The sequence below is a fragment of the Spermophilus citellus genome (assembly GCF_964194105.1).
Source record: "Spermophilus citellus genome assembly, chromosome: 10".
Lineage (NCBI taxonomy): Eukaryota > Metazoa > Chordata > Mammalia > Rodentia > Sciuridae > Spermophilus > Spermophilus citellus.
Window position 1 is genome coordinate 445,662 of NC_138197.1, and position 20,584 is coordinate 466,245.

The following is a 20,584-nucleotide window of genomic DNA, read 5'->3' on the forward strand; positions in this document are numbered from 1 at the left end:
TGAAATTGGTCCAGTTCTCACTTGTAAAATGTATGCAAGAATGTGTTTATCATAGTATTATTAAAAACATTAAATAATAAGATACATAGGAGTTGTTTATCTCAGAACTTGACACCATGGAGGAACACTCCATTGGAACAAATACTGTTTCTTCTTTGTCTCTTTTTCTTTGCTTTTTTTTTTAATCTCCTCTAGGGAATATCACTTTGTCTGAACATTCCTTAAATTTTTCTCTCAGTTCCCATTTATCAAAAACTACATATAACTCTGTAGTTTGTTCCATAGAACAAATTTAAAATTAATATCATTCAGTAGTACAGTAGCATATTTTGGAGGTGCTGCATCATTAGTGAGAAAACAGTTTTTAATTTGGAGGAAAGCATCTTCAAGTCTAACTGGGAGGGCTTCTCTGGGAGAATTATTTTAGTCTTTGAGATCCACCTGATGTCATTTTACTATATCTAAAAGACCAATGTCAGTTCATAGTCCTTGGCTACCCTTTGGAAACATCTGGAGAGATGCAAAAAGAGTCTGATTCATAAGTTCCATCCCATACCAATTATATTGAAATCTCTGGATATTTGAGCCATAGCAAAGATTTTTTAAGTGTCTTCTCATTTGACTCCAGTAAGTTAAAAGATATATATTAAATAGAATTACCTGGGTGTTATGGTTGGGATGTAGTTTATTCCCCAAATGTTCATGTGTTGGAGATATGATCCTCAGTGTGGCACCAAGGCAGGTGATGGGATTAAAGAGGTAGCACCTCTGGAAAGACTTTTAGGTCATTAGGGTTCTGCTCTTGTTACCAGAACAAACCCAATCCCTAAATCACTCTCTGTCTTTCTATCTATTGATGTCATCTCTACCTCGCCCTTGTGCCCCCACATGTGATCCTAACTAGCATAAAGCCTTCACTAAGGCCCATCTGATGCTGGTATTATGCCCTAAAGCCTCCATAACTGTGAACTAAATAAACATCTTTTCTTTATAAAGTTGCCTTACTCAGATACTGTTTTATAGTAACTGAAAATTGGCTAATAATCTCTACAAATATCACTCAAGATCCCTAATGCAGATATTTGTGACTTAATGTCTCCAGGAATCAGTTTTATTATCAGTAAAATGCTAAGCCTCTTAAATTCGCAGGGAGAATGGAGACAAATCAGTGTTTAAGGGTCCTGCCATACAGAAAATCCTCAATGCATGCTAGCAACAGTCTCATTTTATAGTGACTTCATTTTTCTTTTAATTCCTTTAATTGAAAAGTAACAATAAAATTTACCAAAAAGAACAAGTTCCACACTGTGAAAATAACTTAGTCACTTTACAAAACAGCTAAATCTTATGTATAAATATATACATATATGTATCTCACCATATGTTTAAAGATGGATGCATGTATAATTATATATATATATATATATATATACACACACATATATTGCAACATGTAGGTTATTATTTATTGATTTTATACATATCCTCATGAACTCTAAGAAAAGTAGAGTAAGAAACACATGGACCTTAGTTGGAAGTCTCCCATCACTGGAATATTTGAAAAGCCTAGATACAGAGATAGATGATCATGTAGTTCTATACATGCAGTGACAAATGAGATTATAAATGTAGGAGAACTGGCTCAGATGTTACTGTCTGTGTTAGAATTCCAGCTGAATCACTCATAAGTAAGAAAACATGGAAAATTTACCTAATTTCTCTGTCGTTGCTTTCTTTTCTATAGACAGAGTATATTGATTGATCTACATAAACATGTTGTGAGATTTAAATAACATAACACATATAAAGCTCTTGGCTAATGTTTACTGAAAACCTCATAGGTGTTTGATATTCTGCTATATTAGAAAGGCACTTAGCATATTCCATGGTATAGAGAAAATAACAAATAGCATGTTACAGCTGAATCGTGCCTCTCCCAAATTCATATGTAGAAGTTCTAACCCTTATTACATCAGAAAGTGACTGTAGTTAGGATGGAGGTCTACAAAAAGGTTATTAAGTTAAAATGAGACTCCTAATCCAATCTGACCAATGTCCTTATAATAGGAAACCTATACACACAAGGAGCACACAGAGGAAAGACCACACAAAGACCCAAGATGTAAATTCCTGTTGCAATGATCCTATTGGGTAGAATTATCCAAGCTGGGGGCAGCTTTCAGTGGTATCCATCTGCTTCATTCTTGGCATGCCAATCACTGGGAGCACATCAGCTGCCTCTACTACCCTAGCTGTGAAGGTCAATCTCATGAGTTTCTCAAGTTCAGCTCTCATTCCCTTATGGGTCTCTATTTCCAGTCCTGGAAAACGACATTCTTCAAGCAAAGTTGTTCTCTTTCAGCCCACCCTTTTGTATGGATTGGATACGTATAGAAACACAGAACAGAGAATACCCTCCAAGTTCTGAAACTTTGCAAAGATATCTCTGATGTGCTCTTTTTCTCTGGGATCTGCTCATCTATAATGTTGAGATTGGCACTGTTCTGCAACTGTAACTTGGAGTCTGGCATTGGTCTGGCACCAAATCCAGACCAATTAACCCATGATGTTCACATAGAGTTCCTACATTAATGGTATAATAGCTTTTCATAATTTTGAGGACTGTTTTACAGTTCTTTCAGATTTAGGCCTGATACTCTCAGCCAGCAGGAAATCTCTATTAGCATTGTGCTATACTGGCTATGAATGCAAGGTTGAAGAACTTATTGAGTTCTAAATCTCCAAGAGTGGATCCATCTTTCTTCTTTCATAGGACATTGCAAAGTGTGAATTTCAAAGACTCTACAGGGCTAAAGAATTAGAGGAAGGCTTGTAAAACATTTATTTTCTCATTGCCCTTAAAAGGGATAGAAAATATTTTGACTTTAAATATGCACAAAAAATTGAGTAAAAGTAAATATTGTCCCTATACATTGCTATTTTGAAAAGTGCCCACAGATGTAATTAAGACATGCTTGCAATGAAAAACACACATATTTTACTTGTGTATTTCCAAATGATAGTATAAATTGGTGCTTCTTTTCAAGAAATTTAAAAGATACTCTATTATTATCCAGGATTGAGATGTATTTGTTTATTTTTCAAAAGGTGCCTGTCTCCCACTTCCTAGGAATATGTGTCTGATTTACGTAGGATAAACAACGCTGTTTGAAAATCATTGGCTGATTTAGATCACAATGACTGTAAGGCAAAGATTCCTCCTGCAGACACCAGATATTTGCCTAACGTGTAATCTATAAAGAAGATTCAGTTAAGCATGCCTCTTATTAGATAGTTCTAGGGAAGTAATTGCTCGGGTCCTTGTGTTCTCTGTTACCATAGTACCATGCCTGATGAGTCACCAAAGCTCTCCCTCCACACAATCGCCAAGCTTTTCTGTGTTCTCCATCACCTGGGGCTTTCTTAGGGAAATGGATACAGGGTGTCAATCTCAGACTTCATATTTAGTTCCCAATTGTAGTTGGACTCCCATTATCCACAGCACTCAAATTCTGAACTTCATCATTGTTAAAATGGGTTGTAAAAACAGATGTGTTCCCTCAGAGAGCTTTTTAAGCTTTCATTTCTTTCTCTCATTCTCTCTTCATGTCTCCTGTTCTCACTCTTTAATGCATGCAGTAACATTCATGTCACATTGACAGTAATTAGAAATCACAATTAAACAGGGGTGCATAATATGGTAGAAAGAATATATTACTTGAACAAGAATGGTCCCAAGATCATGCTATTTATTTGCTGATTGAATTGAACAAAGCTTTTCACTTTCTGCCTTCTGTTTTCTGTCCTGTAAAATGGACAGAACCATACTTCACTGGGTGCATGCAAGCGTCCAGTGAGTGAAGAAAGACAAGAGCTCTCTGGATACTGGCTGGGAGTTTCTGCCTTTCGTCCTCCCAGGGATTCTGCAATGTCAAAGCTGGAGGTAGATGAAAGGAGTCACAACTGAGGAGGCTGAAATTTATTGCATGTCTGAGGGCCCATTGCTGGTCAGTGAGGTGGCTGGAGGAACTGAAGAACATGTGGGAACACAAGAAGTCAGCTAGAAGGGTCAGAGCATATTTATTGCTCACTGTTACATTCTCTGTGTGAGTCCTCTGACATGCATGTGTTAGTCTAATTCTCATCAGAAGCCTAAAATTAAAACATTATTATTATTATTATTATTATTATTATTATTATTATTATCATCATCTCTTACAGAGGACTTAAGAATAAGTAGCTAAATAATTGGCCAAGAGTCACATAGAAATAAAATGTGCCATGGATCTTAGATCAAAATCCTTAGGAGCCAAATTTAGATCGAGGGCTCTTAATCATTGTGCTAGTGTCTAAGTCACAGAACTGAGGAAGGTAGAGGGTCAGCTTTAACAGTGGGTGAAAAGGATGCAAATAGAAAAGCAAAAATCTGTAATGATCTTCCTTTTCCTTTTACTTACTTAGCTTGTTATTTAGTCACTTATTTATTTATTGATGCAGAGGCACTTTTACCACCAAGCTGCATCCTCAGCCTTTTTCATTTACTTATTTTTATTCTTGAGACAGGGTCTCACTAAGTTGTTTAGGGTCTCCCTATGTGGCTGTGGTCGGCTTCAAATTTTCGATCCTCCCACCTCAGTCTGCTGAGTGATTAGGGTGGGCCACTGTACCCAGCTTGCCTTAGCTTAATTTAAAACCATATAAAACTTACAGAAAAGTTGTAGGGACATTGGGTTTTAAAATTTTACCTAAAGATATGTGTGAATAAGTTGCATTTGTGATGCTCATCATTCTCCAACACCTCTGTGTATGTGTCCTGCAATAGTACCTTTTCCTCCATAACCACAGCACAAACATCTAAATCAGAAAGTTAACAACCGCATGTTAACAGACACATCATCCCTCAGTGTGTAGAGGGGACTAGTTCCAGTGCCACCATAGATAGCAAAATCCATGGATGCCTGAGTTTCTTATAAACTATGGTGTAGAATTTGCATATAATCTACCCAAATCCTTTACATCATCTCTAGATTACTTACAATAAACTAAGCTAATATAAATGCTATATACATAGGTGTTATACTCCATTGTTTAGGAAATAACAAGACAAACAATCAGCATAGTTAGTGTATATGCAATTTTATTTCTCAGAATATTTTTGATCTTTTTCTTTTTCAAATTGGTTCTCTTTAATTATAAACAAGAAAATAAGGTTTATTTTGACATAATTATAAAAGCATGGACTAGAATTTGTTCTAATTTAGTCCCCAGTACTTCCTCTTCCCATTCCCTTCTTTTTTGTCACCTTGGTCCCTTCCCTCTACTCTCCTGAACTTTCTGCTACTTACTTATAGTTTTTTTTTTATTAGTGTATTATGGATGCACATGATGGTGAGAGTCACTGTGGTATATTCGTGGTATACTCATAGATGTACATACTATAATGACTCAGCCACATCAATGTTTTGTAGCAGCACAATTCACAATAGACAAGCTATGATGCCCTTCAACAGATGAATGGATAAAGAAAATGTGCCATATATACAATAGTGGAGTATTACTCCACCATAAAGAAGAATGACTTTAAGGTATTTACCAGTAAATGGATGGAACTGGAAATTATTATGCTATGTAAAATAAGCCAATCCCAGGCTGGGGTTGTGGCTCAGTGGTAGAGTGCTCACCTAGCATGTGGGTGGCGCTGGGTTCGAACCTCAGCACCACATCAAAATAAATAAATAAGAGAAACGTATTGTGTCCAACTACAATAAAAAATATAAAAAATCCAGTCTCCAAAAGTCAAAGAATATTTTCTCTGATATGCAGAAACTAATCCAGAATATTTTTATTGAAGTTGGTTGAAACCCTGAATACAGAGCCTAGTGATAAAGACAGACAACTACTATTGATTTTTCAAATGAAAAATTTGCTAATAGTTTCAAAGGTGCCCTTTATAGCAAAGGGAGCCAATCAGCCCCGAGTTTACTTTTCATGACTCCTTACTTTCCTTTAACCTAAAACTGTTCTTCGGTCTTACTGTGCCATTACACAGCCTAAATGGTTTTAAAGATTACATGCCAGTTACTTTGGAGAATGTCCCTTGGCTTGGATTTACCTGATAATTTCCTATGATTTGATTCAGACTATGCATACATAGCAAGAGAACCATAAAATTGGAGCTGTATTCTCATTGATTCTTATCACACAGTGCTCAGTTTTGGTGTTCCCATTGCTAGTTGATGTTTACTTGACTTACTAGGTAAAGACAATGTCTACTCGATTTCTCCATGGAAATATACTTAGTCTTCCTCTTACAATTAGTATTTTATAGAGTTATGGAAATGTAGCACATAGTCCTTTTCTCATAAAATTTGCAATCTATTATTCAAATTCAAGTATGCATTTGTTATTTCCTACTTTATTGAAGGACATTGAGTTGTTACTGAGCACAGAATTTGTAACTGCACATTTGGTATCCAAGAAACATTTATCAAATAAAATTTAAATGACTATTATTAAGTATCTAAAGTCATCCATGAGAATGGCTTAGAGACTATTGTAGCCACTAAAATAAGATTTGATTCCTGAGTGAATTTTCACACTTTTGAAACTGAAAATTTACTGATTCTTCAAGTTTCTGACCCTGCCTCTTAGGAATCTTTTCTCCTCTAGCCATCTTTTAAGTTTCATGGTCCCTGGTATTTTTTTCCTATAGACCTTTATACACATGTGTATCTAAACACTGAATTATTAAGTTTAGAATTAATGGTTTGTGACAGACAACTACTATTGATTTTTCAATAAAATAAATAAAATAAACAAATAATCTGTTTTGAAGAAGATAGAAAGTTGTTTTTTTATATAAAGTTACAAAGCTTCTCAACCTTCAGAATCTGTCCTTCCAGGTTGCTATCTACAAATCTTCATGTGTCACCTTATAGGCTAATATGACCCCTTGTGCTCCAGCTACCTTCTGTACAACCCACAAATCAGTACAAATAATGACCTTCCTTTCTACAAGGACAATTCTTTGAGACGGTACATAAAACAACATATCTTTATTATTTTTCTTTGGCAGTGCTACAGATTAAACCCAGTGTCTCACACATGCTAAAGTGCTCTATTACTGAGCTAAATCCATATTCCTTTTAAAAATTTTATTTTGAGACAGTGTCTCAGTTGCTAAGGCTGGCCTTGAACTTGTAATCCTCCTATCTCAACTTTCTGAGTAACTGGGATTACAAGTGTGTGCTACCATAAAACCACATTCCCAATTAATTTAACTGCAAATGGTTACATGGCCAAACCTCTTGTCTTACTCTTGTTCCTGTTCCTGTAACAGAATATCTTTGGCTGGATAGTTTATAACCAAAAGGAATTTATTTCTTACACTCCAGAGGCTGGCAATTCAAGGGTGAAATCATTCATTGGCACATCGATGTCTGGTGAAGGGGTGCTTGGTTGCTGTGTCCTGACTAGTAAGGAAGTGAAGGGTGGATGGGAAGAATGATGTGTCCACAGATAGCAAAAGACATGAACAGTGATAAAAAGAAAAGAGGGACTAGGATATTTCTTTTAGTGTATGGACATTATATGTAAGGACATTAGCCCCATTCACAAAGGTGGAGCCTTCAAGCCTAATTGTCTCTCTAGGAACCCACCTCTTAATGCAATTATCTTGAGGAGTACCTCGGACATGAATTTTGCAGAAACACCTAACCCGTATGGAATCACTGCATTGAAGAGCAGGAAATACAATTTCAATGGCTGGTATCCACTAGTTTATATAAAATATAAAACTAGGGTTTCTTTTATTCAGGAAGAGGAAAGGAACAGATATGGAGGTACAAAGTCTATGATGAGGACACTTATTGGTGTATATGTCAACAGCATAGGTTTATCTATCCAATGCTCCCAGGTCGACTTGTTTATTTCATGTATTTACTTAACATATTTATTCATTGAACTAACATGTATTCAGCATCAACTACTTATCAGTCTTATTGTAATGTGGTGGGAAGGAAATTGTAGGTATATTAAAAACTATGAGTTCCTCAAAGATATGCATAATCAATCATAATTTCCCCTGAAGAGTGTCCCAGCACCTTCAGCAGTCCACAGCATAGGATCAGCATTTTTAAAAAAGTCATTAATTAAATGAGGGAAAATAGTAGAAGCAACATCGAGTTCTGCAGAAAATAATATTCAAGAAAATATTCTGCAGAAAATAATATTCATTCTATATAATGTAGAAAACAAAAGTCTAGTGTATGAAGGCAAAGTTCTCAGGGTTAACTTCTACCTCTGTCATTTACTAAGTGGCCTTGGGGAAATTATTTGACTTTCTTTAGAATAGGGATAATAATAGCTATTCCTTGTAGTGCTTCAAGAGGATCAAATTAGATTAAACGTGGCAGGTGCATAGAAGAGTGTCTGGTACGTTATACACACTCAAAGCATTTCATCTTTCTTGGGAAAGGGTATGTTTTCTTCTTGTTTTTATACTTCAGTTTAAGATCGGACCAAGGCTAATTCTTTTGAGCCCAGTTCAAACTCTTTGGGGACAGAGTACCAATAGCCATCCATGGCCTATTGGAAAATACATGCACCACAGGGCAAAGATAGAAATACTACACTGCTCTCTATGCCGATGTCACTGCTACCAATTGCTCAGTCAAAAATTTTGCCAAAAAAAAACATCATTTTCAAATGGGGTGATATTTTGCTGCTTACAGGAAAGCTCTTTCCTAGATGGAAATTGTGGTGATTGTATCACATAAAGACTTCCAAAACAAATCACAAAGAGAGCTTGGTGAGGAAGGTCAAAGAACCAGGAGAAGATTAAAGGGTTGTATACAACGAATAGAATACTATCAGAGCTTTTCATTTCTCCTACATTTGAACTTCAGAAACTCTGAAGTTTTTCATGAAATCACATTTTCTTTTGAGTTTCCTTCCTTCCCTCATTAAAAAACTTCTCTTCCTTCCTTCTTTTCTCTCTCTCTCTCTCTCTCTCTCTCTCTCTCTCTCTCTCTCTCTCTCTTTCACCTTTCTTCTTTTCTTCTGGAGAAAGAAAGAAGTGTTAAGCTTCTATAAAGCAGGTTTATCAAGAAAACAATTGTGTTCCATATTATTCTGCCACAGAACGTGAAAGAAAGTAGGAAGAAAGATGAAGTGTCAGGAGGGAAGTAAAACACCAGTGCATGTTGGATGTCTGCTGAGTGTCTGGGTTATTGCCAAGTGATAGCTCAGAGCCCAAAATCTGAGGTTGAGGAGCCATTGTTCAATCTTATGTCCATTGCTTACTCCCTGAACCACTTTGAGAAAGTTAATTAACGTATCTGTGCCTCAGTTTCCTCATCTGCAAACTTGGGTTAATACCGACCTAGCAGGCATGCAAAAAAGTCACCCAAGTCTGATCAATAACCTGGGAAAAATATAGTAGATGTTGAAATCTCATTCAAAAAAAAGAGAGTGTTGGCTGAGAGAAATTCCAGGTTAAAATCTCAGAAAGAAGACATGATATGAACTTGAATACAAGTCCATAGAATCCCAGAGCCATCAACCTTAACCTTTAACTCTTGACTCTGCTCATCAAACTCATCTAATGAACAACAAAGAAACAAATAAGACACTGCTTGGGATCTATCTCCTGATATATTCCTTTAACTGTTATTACTTCCAAACTTCCTCTAGTGACTTTAAATGCAGCTATTCTTGACAAGCATTGCACTAAAATCTAGTTTGTAGATCTTAGTAATTATTGGGCCCACTGGGAGTCTAATGACCAGTCTTCAGACTCAACTCCCTGGTTCAGGAAGCCTTGCATGGAATTGTGAGCCAGGAATGCTGCTGTGGTCTGGGAACTTCACTTTGAAAGTGGCTGCCCTGTTGGTTGCAGCTCTTGCTAAGATGAGTGATTTTCCAGAAACAGATCTCATCATAACAGTTAGGCTCCACTGACCTGCAGATATCCTCAGGTTGGTGTGAGCATATGGTAATGACAGGTGGGAATGAACCTGAACCTCAGCATAGTGCCAGCAGCTAGACCTTCTTTTCATCATTTCTTATCTACCGAATTTCCAAAACAAGTTGCTGTATAGAAAGAAGGAACTTTATCCAAATGCATTTGAGGCAAACAAGTTTCTAAGCATTGGCCAATCATTTCATGTTGGTTGATGAGGTGACATTACATTGTCCTTGAGACATGGGTAAAATCACATTATTCACAACAATGCTTGCAGGGGTTTGACTGTTGGTGGCCATTGTGACCCTAAGGCCCCCAGTGGAAAAAGTGCATGGATGGAGAATTGTGATACTTGAAGGATAATAATTCTGCCTCAGAAATGAAGCTATCACAGAATGTGATCTCCAGGAACAAATAAAGAAGTCCATTAGAATGAGCTCAAGAAATATCAGACCTCTGTGCTTGACTGAAATGACTTAGAAATGGAGACGATTGCTATATTGAAATACATTCTCATCTGACAATGAAAAAAAAAAATTCTGAAATAGTGACTTCAGAAAGGCTTTGGAAAGACTAATTGTGACTTTTTTCCATTGGTAGTGGCCATCAAATCATTTATATGTGGATATGTTGTATGGCAAATATAGGGAGGTGATTAGGATTAAGACCAGTCATACCTGCAAAATCAAGTTAAAATTCCTTCTCTGCTTCTCTACAACACCCTGAAACTGGACACTTCATGGACTCTGTCAAACTTCAATTTCTATTCTATAAACTGGCAATAGTGGTAATTAATTTATAGGATAGTTGAAATGATCCAGAGAGATAACATAAACAAGCACACACTATGTAGAAATTGATATGTAATTTCTAACATCACTTATTGAGAATTTATTATTTTGTTAGGATTATCATATACTCAAACAAATCATCTTTGTTTCATGCACAAAATATAATTCAGAAAATATTTGTGAACGCATTGAGCCAGCATGTAGGGGGTGCTTTTATAATGGCATGGCTTTATCTCTGGCTATTGAGTTTTCATGGAACGAAATAGCTTTCATCTTAAGCACAAAGGTGGGGACTATCATACATTTATTTATTCAACAAGAGACGCAAAGTGAGCAAGCCAGAGGAGAGGGGAATATGAGATGGAGTTGTCAGAAATAGCTCCCATTCTAAGAGACTCATTTTTCTAATGTGATAATTGCTATTTATTTTATAGGCTTGCACATGACATATCACCACTGAAACTGCTTCTAATTCTACTTTTATTATTAACCTCACTTTTCAATTCTTTATTGACCTTGGGCAAGACTATTTTCCTCTTCATAGCATCAATAGAAAAGCTGGTTCAAGTTTGCTTTAAAAGAAATTAATCTCAAAGCTATTCCTACATTTTAAAAGGACCTTGTATGAGAATGTTAATAGCTGCTATTAGGCTTGGAATCAGCCCTTCCCTAAGAGGGAAACAAAAGTGCAGGTTTAGTTTCATTCGATCAGAGAAATTAATAGGATGGCTATGAAATGCTGCTACAGAGCAGCCTGGTGCAGAGAAAGCCCAGACAGTACTGGCATGTTCAGCTCTGATGTTTTCTATCTGGGTGGATTTGGATAAGTCTCTTAACCTTTCTGCATCTCAGTTTTTTTTTTTTTTTTGTCTTCCACATTAATTATCAATCCACATTTTGTTTTATGTCAGTCTCCTACACTGATTTTCTGAGCCACACATATGCAAGGAAGGACAGTAGGGAAGGAACGTGGAGAAGAGTGAAAGAAAAGACTAACACAGACAGAATGAAGAATGGTGCATGTAGTACGACAGGGATGCAGATTATGTTGAGACAATGAGCAGACTATTTTAGATCAGAAATTGAGAGCAATAGCCAAGGCTCTTCATCACCACAGTTGTGACTTGTACTCAGGTTTCACATTTTTGGGCTCAGTAGAAGAGGATCATTTTAAAGTCTTCCCAGAGACAGGCATCACAAGAAGGAAAGCAGGCATTGATTGAGGGCCTGCAAAGTTTGAAGCCTGAAATACAGTTATACTTAATCATCACAGTAGTTCTAGGAGTTAGACGTTTCAATCTCCAGTGTTGCAAAGTGGAACTCAAGATGAACAGCGTTGATGTGAAATATCTGGGGTTTCAGCATTGGTAGAAGAAAAAAAATCCATGATTGTAAACCAACTGGGCTTCAAAATCTTCTCAATAACTATCATAGGATTCTGTGCCATGTCTTCCCCCCAAATCTGGATAATTGAAAAATAATTCAACAGACCATGTCAATAACTTGTCTCAATACTCCATAATAATGAATTCCAGGCCCAATTGTAGAGCTTATATAAATGTGTCTTATGAAAGAAATGCTCCTCCTGCTCACTCAGGCTTCTTTCCAATGAAGCCACGTGCAGAAAGTTTATAGATCAAGTGACATTCTAGGCAATTAAGGCCTCAAAGAGCCAGGAAGGATGCAGAAGTTTTCAAAAATAATTTCCACTGTGGCAGAAATGCAAATTGATGGAAGTAAAAATGTCACTCAGAAAGTTTGCTCGTCTTTTTAAGAATGACATTAAGCAGTGACAGACAATTGACAGGGACAGACACTTCAACGGAGGTTGACAAAGAGACCGGGATGCTTCAAGAGGAGAAAAAAAATCCACTGAGAGACATGAATAATGAGTGATTGTTTTCTTTCCATCCTTTTCCTTTCTCTATTTTTAAATATAGATGTCAATTCTCCTTTTTCTGATTTTTTAAAAATACGAAAACCCACATCCATATTTATCTCTTAAGATCTCAAATAGCAATTACTATGTTTGCATTGAAGCCATAACACCTTAACTGAATAAAAGAGTTTATAAAATAGAACATATGGTGCCATCTGCAGAATGGTGCTGAGAATTTAGGGAAAGTGTGGAGATGAATGCATTTTTTGCATCTACAACCTGCTCAAAATAAGGAGCTGAGAATTTTTTTTCTTGAAAGCTCTGAAATTGGAAAATTTCCCACTGGCTTTTCATCTTATTACCAAATGAGGGTGTCTATCAGGTGGTAACCAGATACTATTTGAACGATAGATATGAAAAGAAAATTCACAGGTGGATGTTACAAGCATGGTATCTAGAGCACAGAGAGGCAAAGAGGGTTAACAACTTCATTTAACTAGTAAGTGTCAGAATTGGAACTGGAATTCAAGCCCCTGCCTACACAGCTCAATCACTTCTCGTGATAGAGAATAGACATGCAATAGATATAGGCCAAGTTTCTCTAATCAGTGTCTGAGCTCCACTGAGGGGCAAGAGCAGTAGTTTAAATTAGAAAATATGTAAAATCCAACTGATTCTGTTACAATACAGGAAGATCACTTCATTTTCATAGAGGTGACATTAGCAGAGCACTCAGAATGTGTCCATGACTATGCTGGGACCCAGGACACCAGAAAAAAATGAGTCAAACTCCTGCCTTTATCAGAGATCCTTATCTAAAAGGTACATGCTCTTCCTTTCTAACTACACATTTTAGAACTTTGTTTCTTATGGTTCACTTTAAAAAATGTACCATGAAACACATAAAAAAATTCCAAAACCAGTAAATATTCCACGATAAGATTTCTGCTTTAAATGGGAGTGAGGTGCTATGTGGAGATGTGGACAAACAAGATACACAGTGTCTTCTTCACCTGTCCATCCAGCAACCTCTTCCAAAGAGATGTGATGTGAAACATGAACTGGTGAGGCTCAAAGGAGAAACCATTCCCCTCCCTCTTTTGTGACGAACTAATTGAGAATTTGGAAGAGAATCTTTCTCAGTTTTCAAAGATATATTTATACTTTTCAATCTGTACATGAGGGTACCATAAGAATGATGAAACAAATAGATTTTCTAAACATAGAGTCTTGAGATTTCATAGTGAGAATACAAGGGAAGAAAGGAGAAGATCCCTGGGAAAGTTTTCAGATTCTTCCATCTTGGACATGCCTTTCTTTGATGACTAAGGAACAAGGGGGTGGAGGAATGTTGGTACCCATGGAAGATTGTCTGTTGCTTGCTATTCAATACCATTCCCATTTCCATTGATAGTGGAAGGAAGAAGATGTTAATGAAGCAATACCAAACAAAAAATCCCCACAAAACCAGCATGCCAATATGAGCTGCTTTTTGCCTACATTCCTCACAATCTTCTGAGGAAGTCGGATTTGGAAGTCAGATGTCAGCATCCCAACCTGGTTTCCTAGTTACCAGCTCAGTGACCCTGGGCAAGGGATTTCTTTCATTCCTGGGAGAATAGTATAAACAATGCTTCTTAGGATGCATGCATCTTTTGGACTCAAAAATAAAAAAAAAAAAATGCAGCCTGAGGAAAAAAGCAAAATAAAGATGTTAAGACCATTTTATTTTATTTTTTTTGTTTTTATTTATTTGGTGTATTTTTCATTAATGTAGCTTTTTTGTTTGTTTGTTTGTTTTTCTGAGATGGGGTCTTGCTGTGTGTTCAGGCTGGTCTCAAACTTACAGGCTCGAGTGATTCTCCTGCCTCAGCCTCCCATGTATCTGGGACTACAAGCATGTACTACCACTCCTGGCTATCCTGAGTCTCTCTCTCTCTTTTTTTTTACAACATAATATATATATATATATATATATATATATATATATATATATATATATATATATATTATTGGTTGTTCAAAACATTACATAGTTCTTGATATATCATGTTTCACACTTTGATTCAAGTGGGTTATTAACTCCCATTTTTACCCCGTATACAGATTGCAGAGTCACATCAGTTACACTTCCACTGATTTACATATTGACATACTTATTATGTCTGTTGTATTCTGCTGCCTTTCCTATCCTCTACTATCCCCCCTCCCCTCCCCTTCCCTCCCCTCTTCTCTTTCTACCCCATCTACTGCTGGCGAGGATGTGGGGAAAAGGGTACACTTGTACATTGTTGGTGGGACTGCAAATTGGTGCAACCAATTTGGAAAGCAGTATGGAGATTTCTTGGAAAGCTGGGAATGGAACCACCATTTGATCCAGCTATTCCCCTTCTGGGTCTATTCCCTAAAGACCTAAAAATAGCATGCTACAGGGGCACTGCTACATCGATGTTCATAGCAGTACAATTCACAATAGCAAGACTGTGGAAGCAACCTAGATGCCCTTCAATAGACGAATGGATAAAAAAATGTGGCATTTATACACAATGGAGTATTACTCTGCATTAAAAAATGACAAAATTGTAGAATTTGGAGGGAAATGGATGGCATTAGAGCAGATTATGCTAAGTGAAGCTAGCCAATCCCTAAATAACAAATGCCAAATGTCTTCTTTGATATAAGGAGAGTAACTAAGAACAGAGTAGGGAAGAAGAGCATGAGAAGATGACTAACATTAAACAGGGATGAGAGGTGGGAGGGACAGGGAGAGAGAAGGGAAATTGCTTGGAAATGGAAGGAGACCCTTAGGGTTATACAAAATTACATACAAGAGGAAGTTAGGGGAAAGGGAAAAATAATACAAGGGGGAGAAATGAATTAAGACCATTTTAGAAAATTTAAAGAAATTATTATACACATACTATACACTGCTATCGTGTTATTCAAGGAATATGAACAGATTGTGATTAGCAAAGAAATAGGAATCATAGAGGTAAATGATTTTGCCAGCGAGCAGAGTACAAAGCAGAATTTCCAGAGTTAGACTCAAACTCTGGCTTCATCACTTGTAAACACTGACACATTCAACTAGCTAAATAAGTCACATACCAAATCTTAGGTGCTTGATGTGTGTGTTTAAACTATAGAAGTGTGTGTGTGTGTGTGTGTGTGTGTGTGTGTGTGTGTGTGTAACATATATGTATACACATTTATATAATTTAATATAGGAAATATACATATTGTTCATAAATACTCTATAAAATTAATGAAAATGGTAAAGAAAAAATAATACAAATTGTTGAACATAAGACCTTGCACATAATGATCAATAAGAGTTACTGTTATAGCCAGGAGCTGTGCCACCCATCTGTAATCCCAGGGGCTTGGGAAACTGAGGCAGGAGGATCACAAGATCAAAGCCAACCTTAGCAAATTAGCAAGGTGTCCTACATGACTTAGCGAGACCCTGTCTCAAAATTTAAAAAAAAATATTTTAAATACTTGGGGATGTGACTCAGTGTTTAAGGACCCCTGGGTTCAATTCCTAGTACCAAAAAAAGTTACTGTTACACTTAATATTGCCAATATTTGCTCATATCCCAGTGGATAGAGATCAGTGATTTCCTGGTGCCCATCAAGTCTAGCATTTTGTAGGGAAAGTAATATTGAACTCCCTCCCTTCAGCACTTAAAGTAAGGACTCAATAAGTATTTGTTTAGTGATTAAGCAATGAGTTTTCAGCAAGAGGAACACTGTTTAACCTAGTTTTGCTTTCATCAGTAAATTTTCAATTAGTTTGCATTGCTATATTTAGAATGCCTACATATTGAGAGCATAATACTAGCTTTGTGCCCTTGAGTAAATCATTTTCTCTTCAACCTTTTTAATTTGCTGAAACAAATGAGTGGATTGGATAAACATGCAATTAAAAAAAAAAAAAAAAACCTTGGCCGAAAATGCAATTATAAATCACTGGGCTTTTAATTTTATTTAAGTGTTTGGATTTTGAAAGTTAAACTTATTTGTGAAAATCATTCTCTCTTAAAGACTTAATATATAATTCCATTTTGCTTAGATGAATTTTATGGTTTCATTGCAAGTGAAAAATAATGTAATCTATTTCACATATGGTCAAGTCTTAGTTTAAAATACCTTTTAACCAAATTTGCTAAAATTACACTAAATTCACATTTTTCCCCCAGCTTATCATCGTAAAACTGTCTTGAAGAAATTAGAAGCTCATTTTAGGTACTAGAGAAAGCTATTGCTAGGCAATTTTGTTGCATTTTATTTAAGATGAACTAATAACACACAGCACAGCCTGATTAATATGACTAACTTGAGCTGTTTGCCTGAGACTTTTTCTGAATTTAGCAATGAAATTCTTACAGTCACAGAAACACCTCCATTTTGGTCTAAGCAGAGTAGTTGGTAATGTTAACTATAGTGAAAGGAAATTGGAGAATTTAGATAATGGTGTTTGACTGGAGACATGTGTTCTTCACTGATCACTTTGCAATTCCTAGAAACATTTTTGGTTTCCGTGGTTTTGGGCTGGTTGCTAGTGGCATCTCTGAGGTAGAGGCCAGGGATGTTGCCAAAATCCTACTTTGCATAGAACAGTTTTCACAATAAAGAATTGTCTGGTCCAAAATGTCAATAGTGCTACTTTTACACTTCAACTATCTCTTTGAAGCTATAGAAGGATCTGTGCTTCATTGATCAAAGTTCAACCTTACCCATTCTTACCTCTGTAAATATTTGAAGTTTCAAGATGGGGATGCTTATTTCTTAGCCACTCTCTAAGGAGGTAAGAGAAAACCAATTTTTTGGTATCACTGAAAATAAAACCAGCATTCCTTCTCCCCCCCCTAAGATTTGGATGAACTCTTTTTTTTCAGTTTTATTTATTTTATTTTATTTTTTAATACACAACATCAGAATGCATTACAATTCTTATTACACATATAGAATACAATTTTTCATATTTTTGTATATAGAGTATGTTTACGCCAATTCATGCCTTTATACGTGTATTTTTTTTGCATTACAATTCTTATTATACATATATGCCACAATTTTTTCATATCTCTGTTTATATATAAAGTATGTTGACACCCAGTTTGAGTCTTCATACATTGCTGGTGGGACTGCAAATTGGTACAGCCAATATGGAAAGCAGTATGGAAATTCCTTGGAAATCTAGGAATTGAACCACCATTTGACCCAGCTATCCCTCTCTTCAGACTATACCCAAAGGATTTAAAAATAGCATACTACAGGGATACAGCCACATCAATGTTTATAGCAGCACAATTCACAATAAGTAAACTGTGGAGCCAACCTAGAGCCCTTCAGTGGATGAATGGATAAAAAAAATGTGGCATATATACACGATGGAGTTTTACTCAGCAGTAAAGCAAAATAAGAGCTTGCAATCTACTAGGTGAGGCAGATGACACATGAATATTTAAAGATAGACTGTGATAAGTGATACTGAGGAAAAGAACAAGGTGCATAAGAGAGGCAAAGAAAGAGGAAAAGAACTTTCCAGGAAGATGGATAGTTCCTACAAAAGTCCTGAACAAACAAACAAAAAACATAAAGTTCAAAAGACACCACAGTTAATGTGGTACAGTGTAGGAAGCCAAAGGGAGAATGAAAGAGCTGGACAGGGACCAAATGGTGACAAGACTTCTTGGCCTGTAAAGGAATTAATGCAATGGAAATCTGTGGAAGAACCTGAAGCAGAAGAAGGACATGGTTCACTCTCTGGCAATTAGTATTCTCTGAAATTATCTTACTAGTTTACTTGTTCTCCACTGACTAGAATATAAGATCTCAGCAGAAATTTCTCTTCTTATTTACTGATTTACTGCTTCATCCTGGCATATTGTAGGGGCTGAATACTATTTTTAAATAATTTATTTTTAATTGTGCTACAGTTATGCAAAATATAGAAAAGTTTTTAAGACCCTGAGTCCCCAGTGTTCACTCCCTGGCATATATGTAGAGATGTTTTTGCACACATACAGAAGAGGGAAACACAAATGTTCACTAAAAAATCACTTATGAAAATAAAAACTAAGAAGTCACTTGCGTGCTGATCAACATAAAAACAAGTAAATTATCACATCTCTATTTGATATCACATTATACAACAATTTAAATGAATAAATTAGAGCTACTTGTATCAACATGAACAAATATCAAAGACATATTGGGCTGGTGCTGTAGCTCAGTGTTAGAGCACTTGCCTAGCACATGTGAGGCACTGAGTTCAATCCTCAGCACCACATAAAAATAAATAAATAAAAATAAAGATATTGTGTTCATCTACATCTAAATTTTTTTTTTTAAATGTTAACTAGAACAAGCTGCAGTCTAATACCATCTATGTACTCTATGTAAAAAACTGGTAAGTTTTTTAAAACAATATGAAATATTATTTATTGATTCAAATATGGAATAAAAATATAAAATATGCATGAGAAAAATAAATACCAAATTTATATTAGTAGTCACCTGTAGAAAGTAAGGGAGAAAATGGCATTAGGGAAAAGTATAGAGGAGGTTTCAATTCTAACAATAAATTTTATTTCTTTATAAGAACAACTAGGAATGAGAAGGTGGCTCTCCTGAAGATGGAATGTCCTGTGTGGTGTCCTAGGAGGCTGATCGGCATTTCTCCAGGATGGTGTGGATTGCAACAAACTTATTCATGTGTCACTAGACATCTTTCTATTCCCAAGGCTAGAGAGAGGGTTATTACTGTTTTGCTCCTAAGTATGTATCTAGCTGCTGATCTGAATCCTTGATCCAAGATATACTACTTTCTGGTAGCATCCCTCACTTTCCACGGTCCCTAGTCCTTGGACAAGTTGTTTCTGACTATGTCCATGGAGATGTATGGTACCAAGTTGCCAAGGCAGACATTTTGACACTCACAGCATTAACCTTTGCTGATGAACTGTGTGGCTGCTCATTCCCCTGGAGATGCTGCAGAGATGGGGACCTTAGCAGATGGTACAGCCTACTTCTGGAGGGACAGTCTGTTCTGGTTCACAGTCATCACCCATTCCTTTGGCTACTACACGTGTATTGTCCTCTGGTCTCAGAGTGTCCTTATCAGAGCCTTGGACCCCTGGGCTACTTTACTCAGTATTTGGTGAACCACCATCCCACCCTCCTGCATAATGGGTATTGGCTTGCCTGGCTGATTCAATGGGAGAGTCCTTATATGCCATGGTATTGTGCAACCTCTCCAGTAGAATCTCGCTTCCTCCCTGGGAGGCTTGAGGCAGAGAGCAAGAGGAGCTGTCCTGGAGCTTGGTTTAAAGGTATAAAGGAATCACAGACAGTTGGGCTCAACTACTCTGGTTCCTGCAGACTTTCCTCTTTGGGATAGCATCTCTCTCCATCTTGATTGCTTACAGGACAAAGCGCCAAAAATACAGTTAAAGGAGAAAGCCAAAACTTCCTCTCCGCTTTTACATTCAGACTCTCTTTTGGGGGGTGCTGTGTTTACTTGATGATCTTTCTACACTCTAAAAGTGCCTGTCCTACAAAGGTATTTAAGACCCTCTCAATGTTCATTTTTATGCTCTGGTTGAGCTTGTGTAGACTAGTTGTTACCTAAGAAAGAAATAAGAAAAAACTCTGGCTTTCCCAGTTCTGCAGAAAACTTGAATGGCAGCAGACTTGCAGCCTCCCCCTCTGAGGTCCTGGGCTGTGCTGGTCCCTCTCTGTCTTCAGGGCTGAAACAAGTACTAGATTTGCTTGCTGGTGAGCCTGTGCTCCCTGTTCCTGAGTAAAACATCTCTTCTAATTTTTTTCTCACCTTTCTAAACCAAAATGAAATGACACTTCCATAATATATTTGTTAGGCACCTGTGAGGCAGGATCTTATCTCCTCAACTAAGCAGTTGTATAAAGGCCCAAAGGACCTGC

At 36.7% G+C, this 20,584-nt stretch overlaps 1 pseudogene across 1 annotated transcript; it reads left to right on the forward strand.

The window, feature by feature from the left end:
- The first annotated feature begins 19,641 nt into the window (after nucleotides 1–19,641).
- Nucleotides 19,642–20,095, forward strand: LOC308659051 (transmembrane protein 254-like; annotated as a pseudogene). The gene is made up of 2 exons: nucleotides 19,642–19,901; nucleotides 19,983–20,095. The product of its transcript is annotated as a transmembrane protein 254-like (transcript).
- Nucleotides 20,096–20,584: the final 489 nt, after the last annotated feature.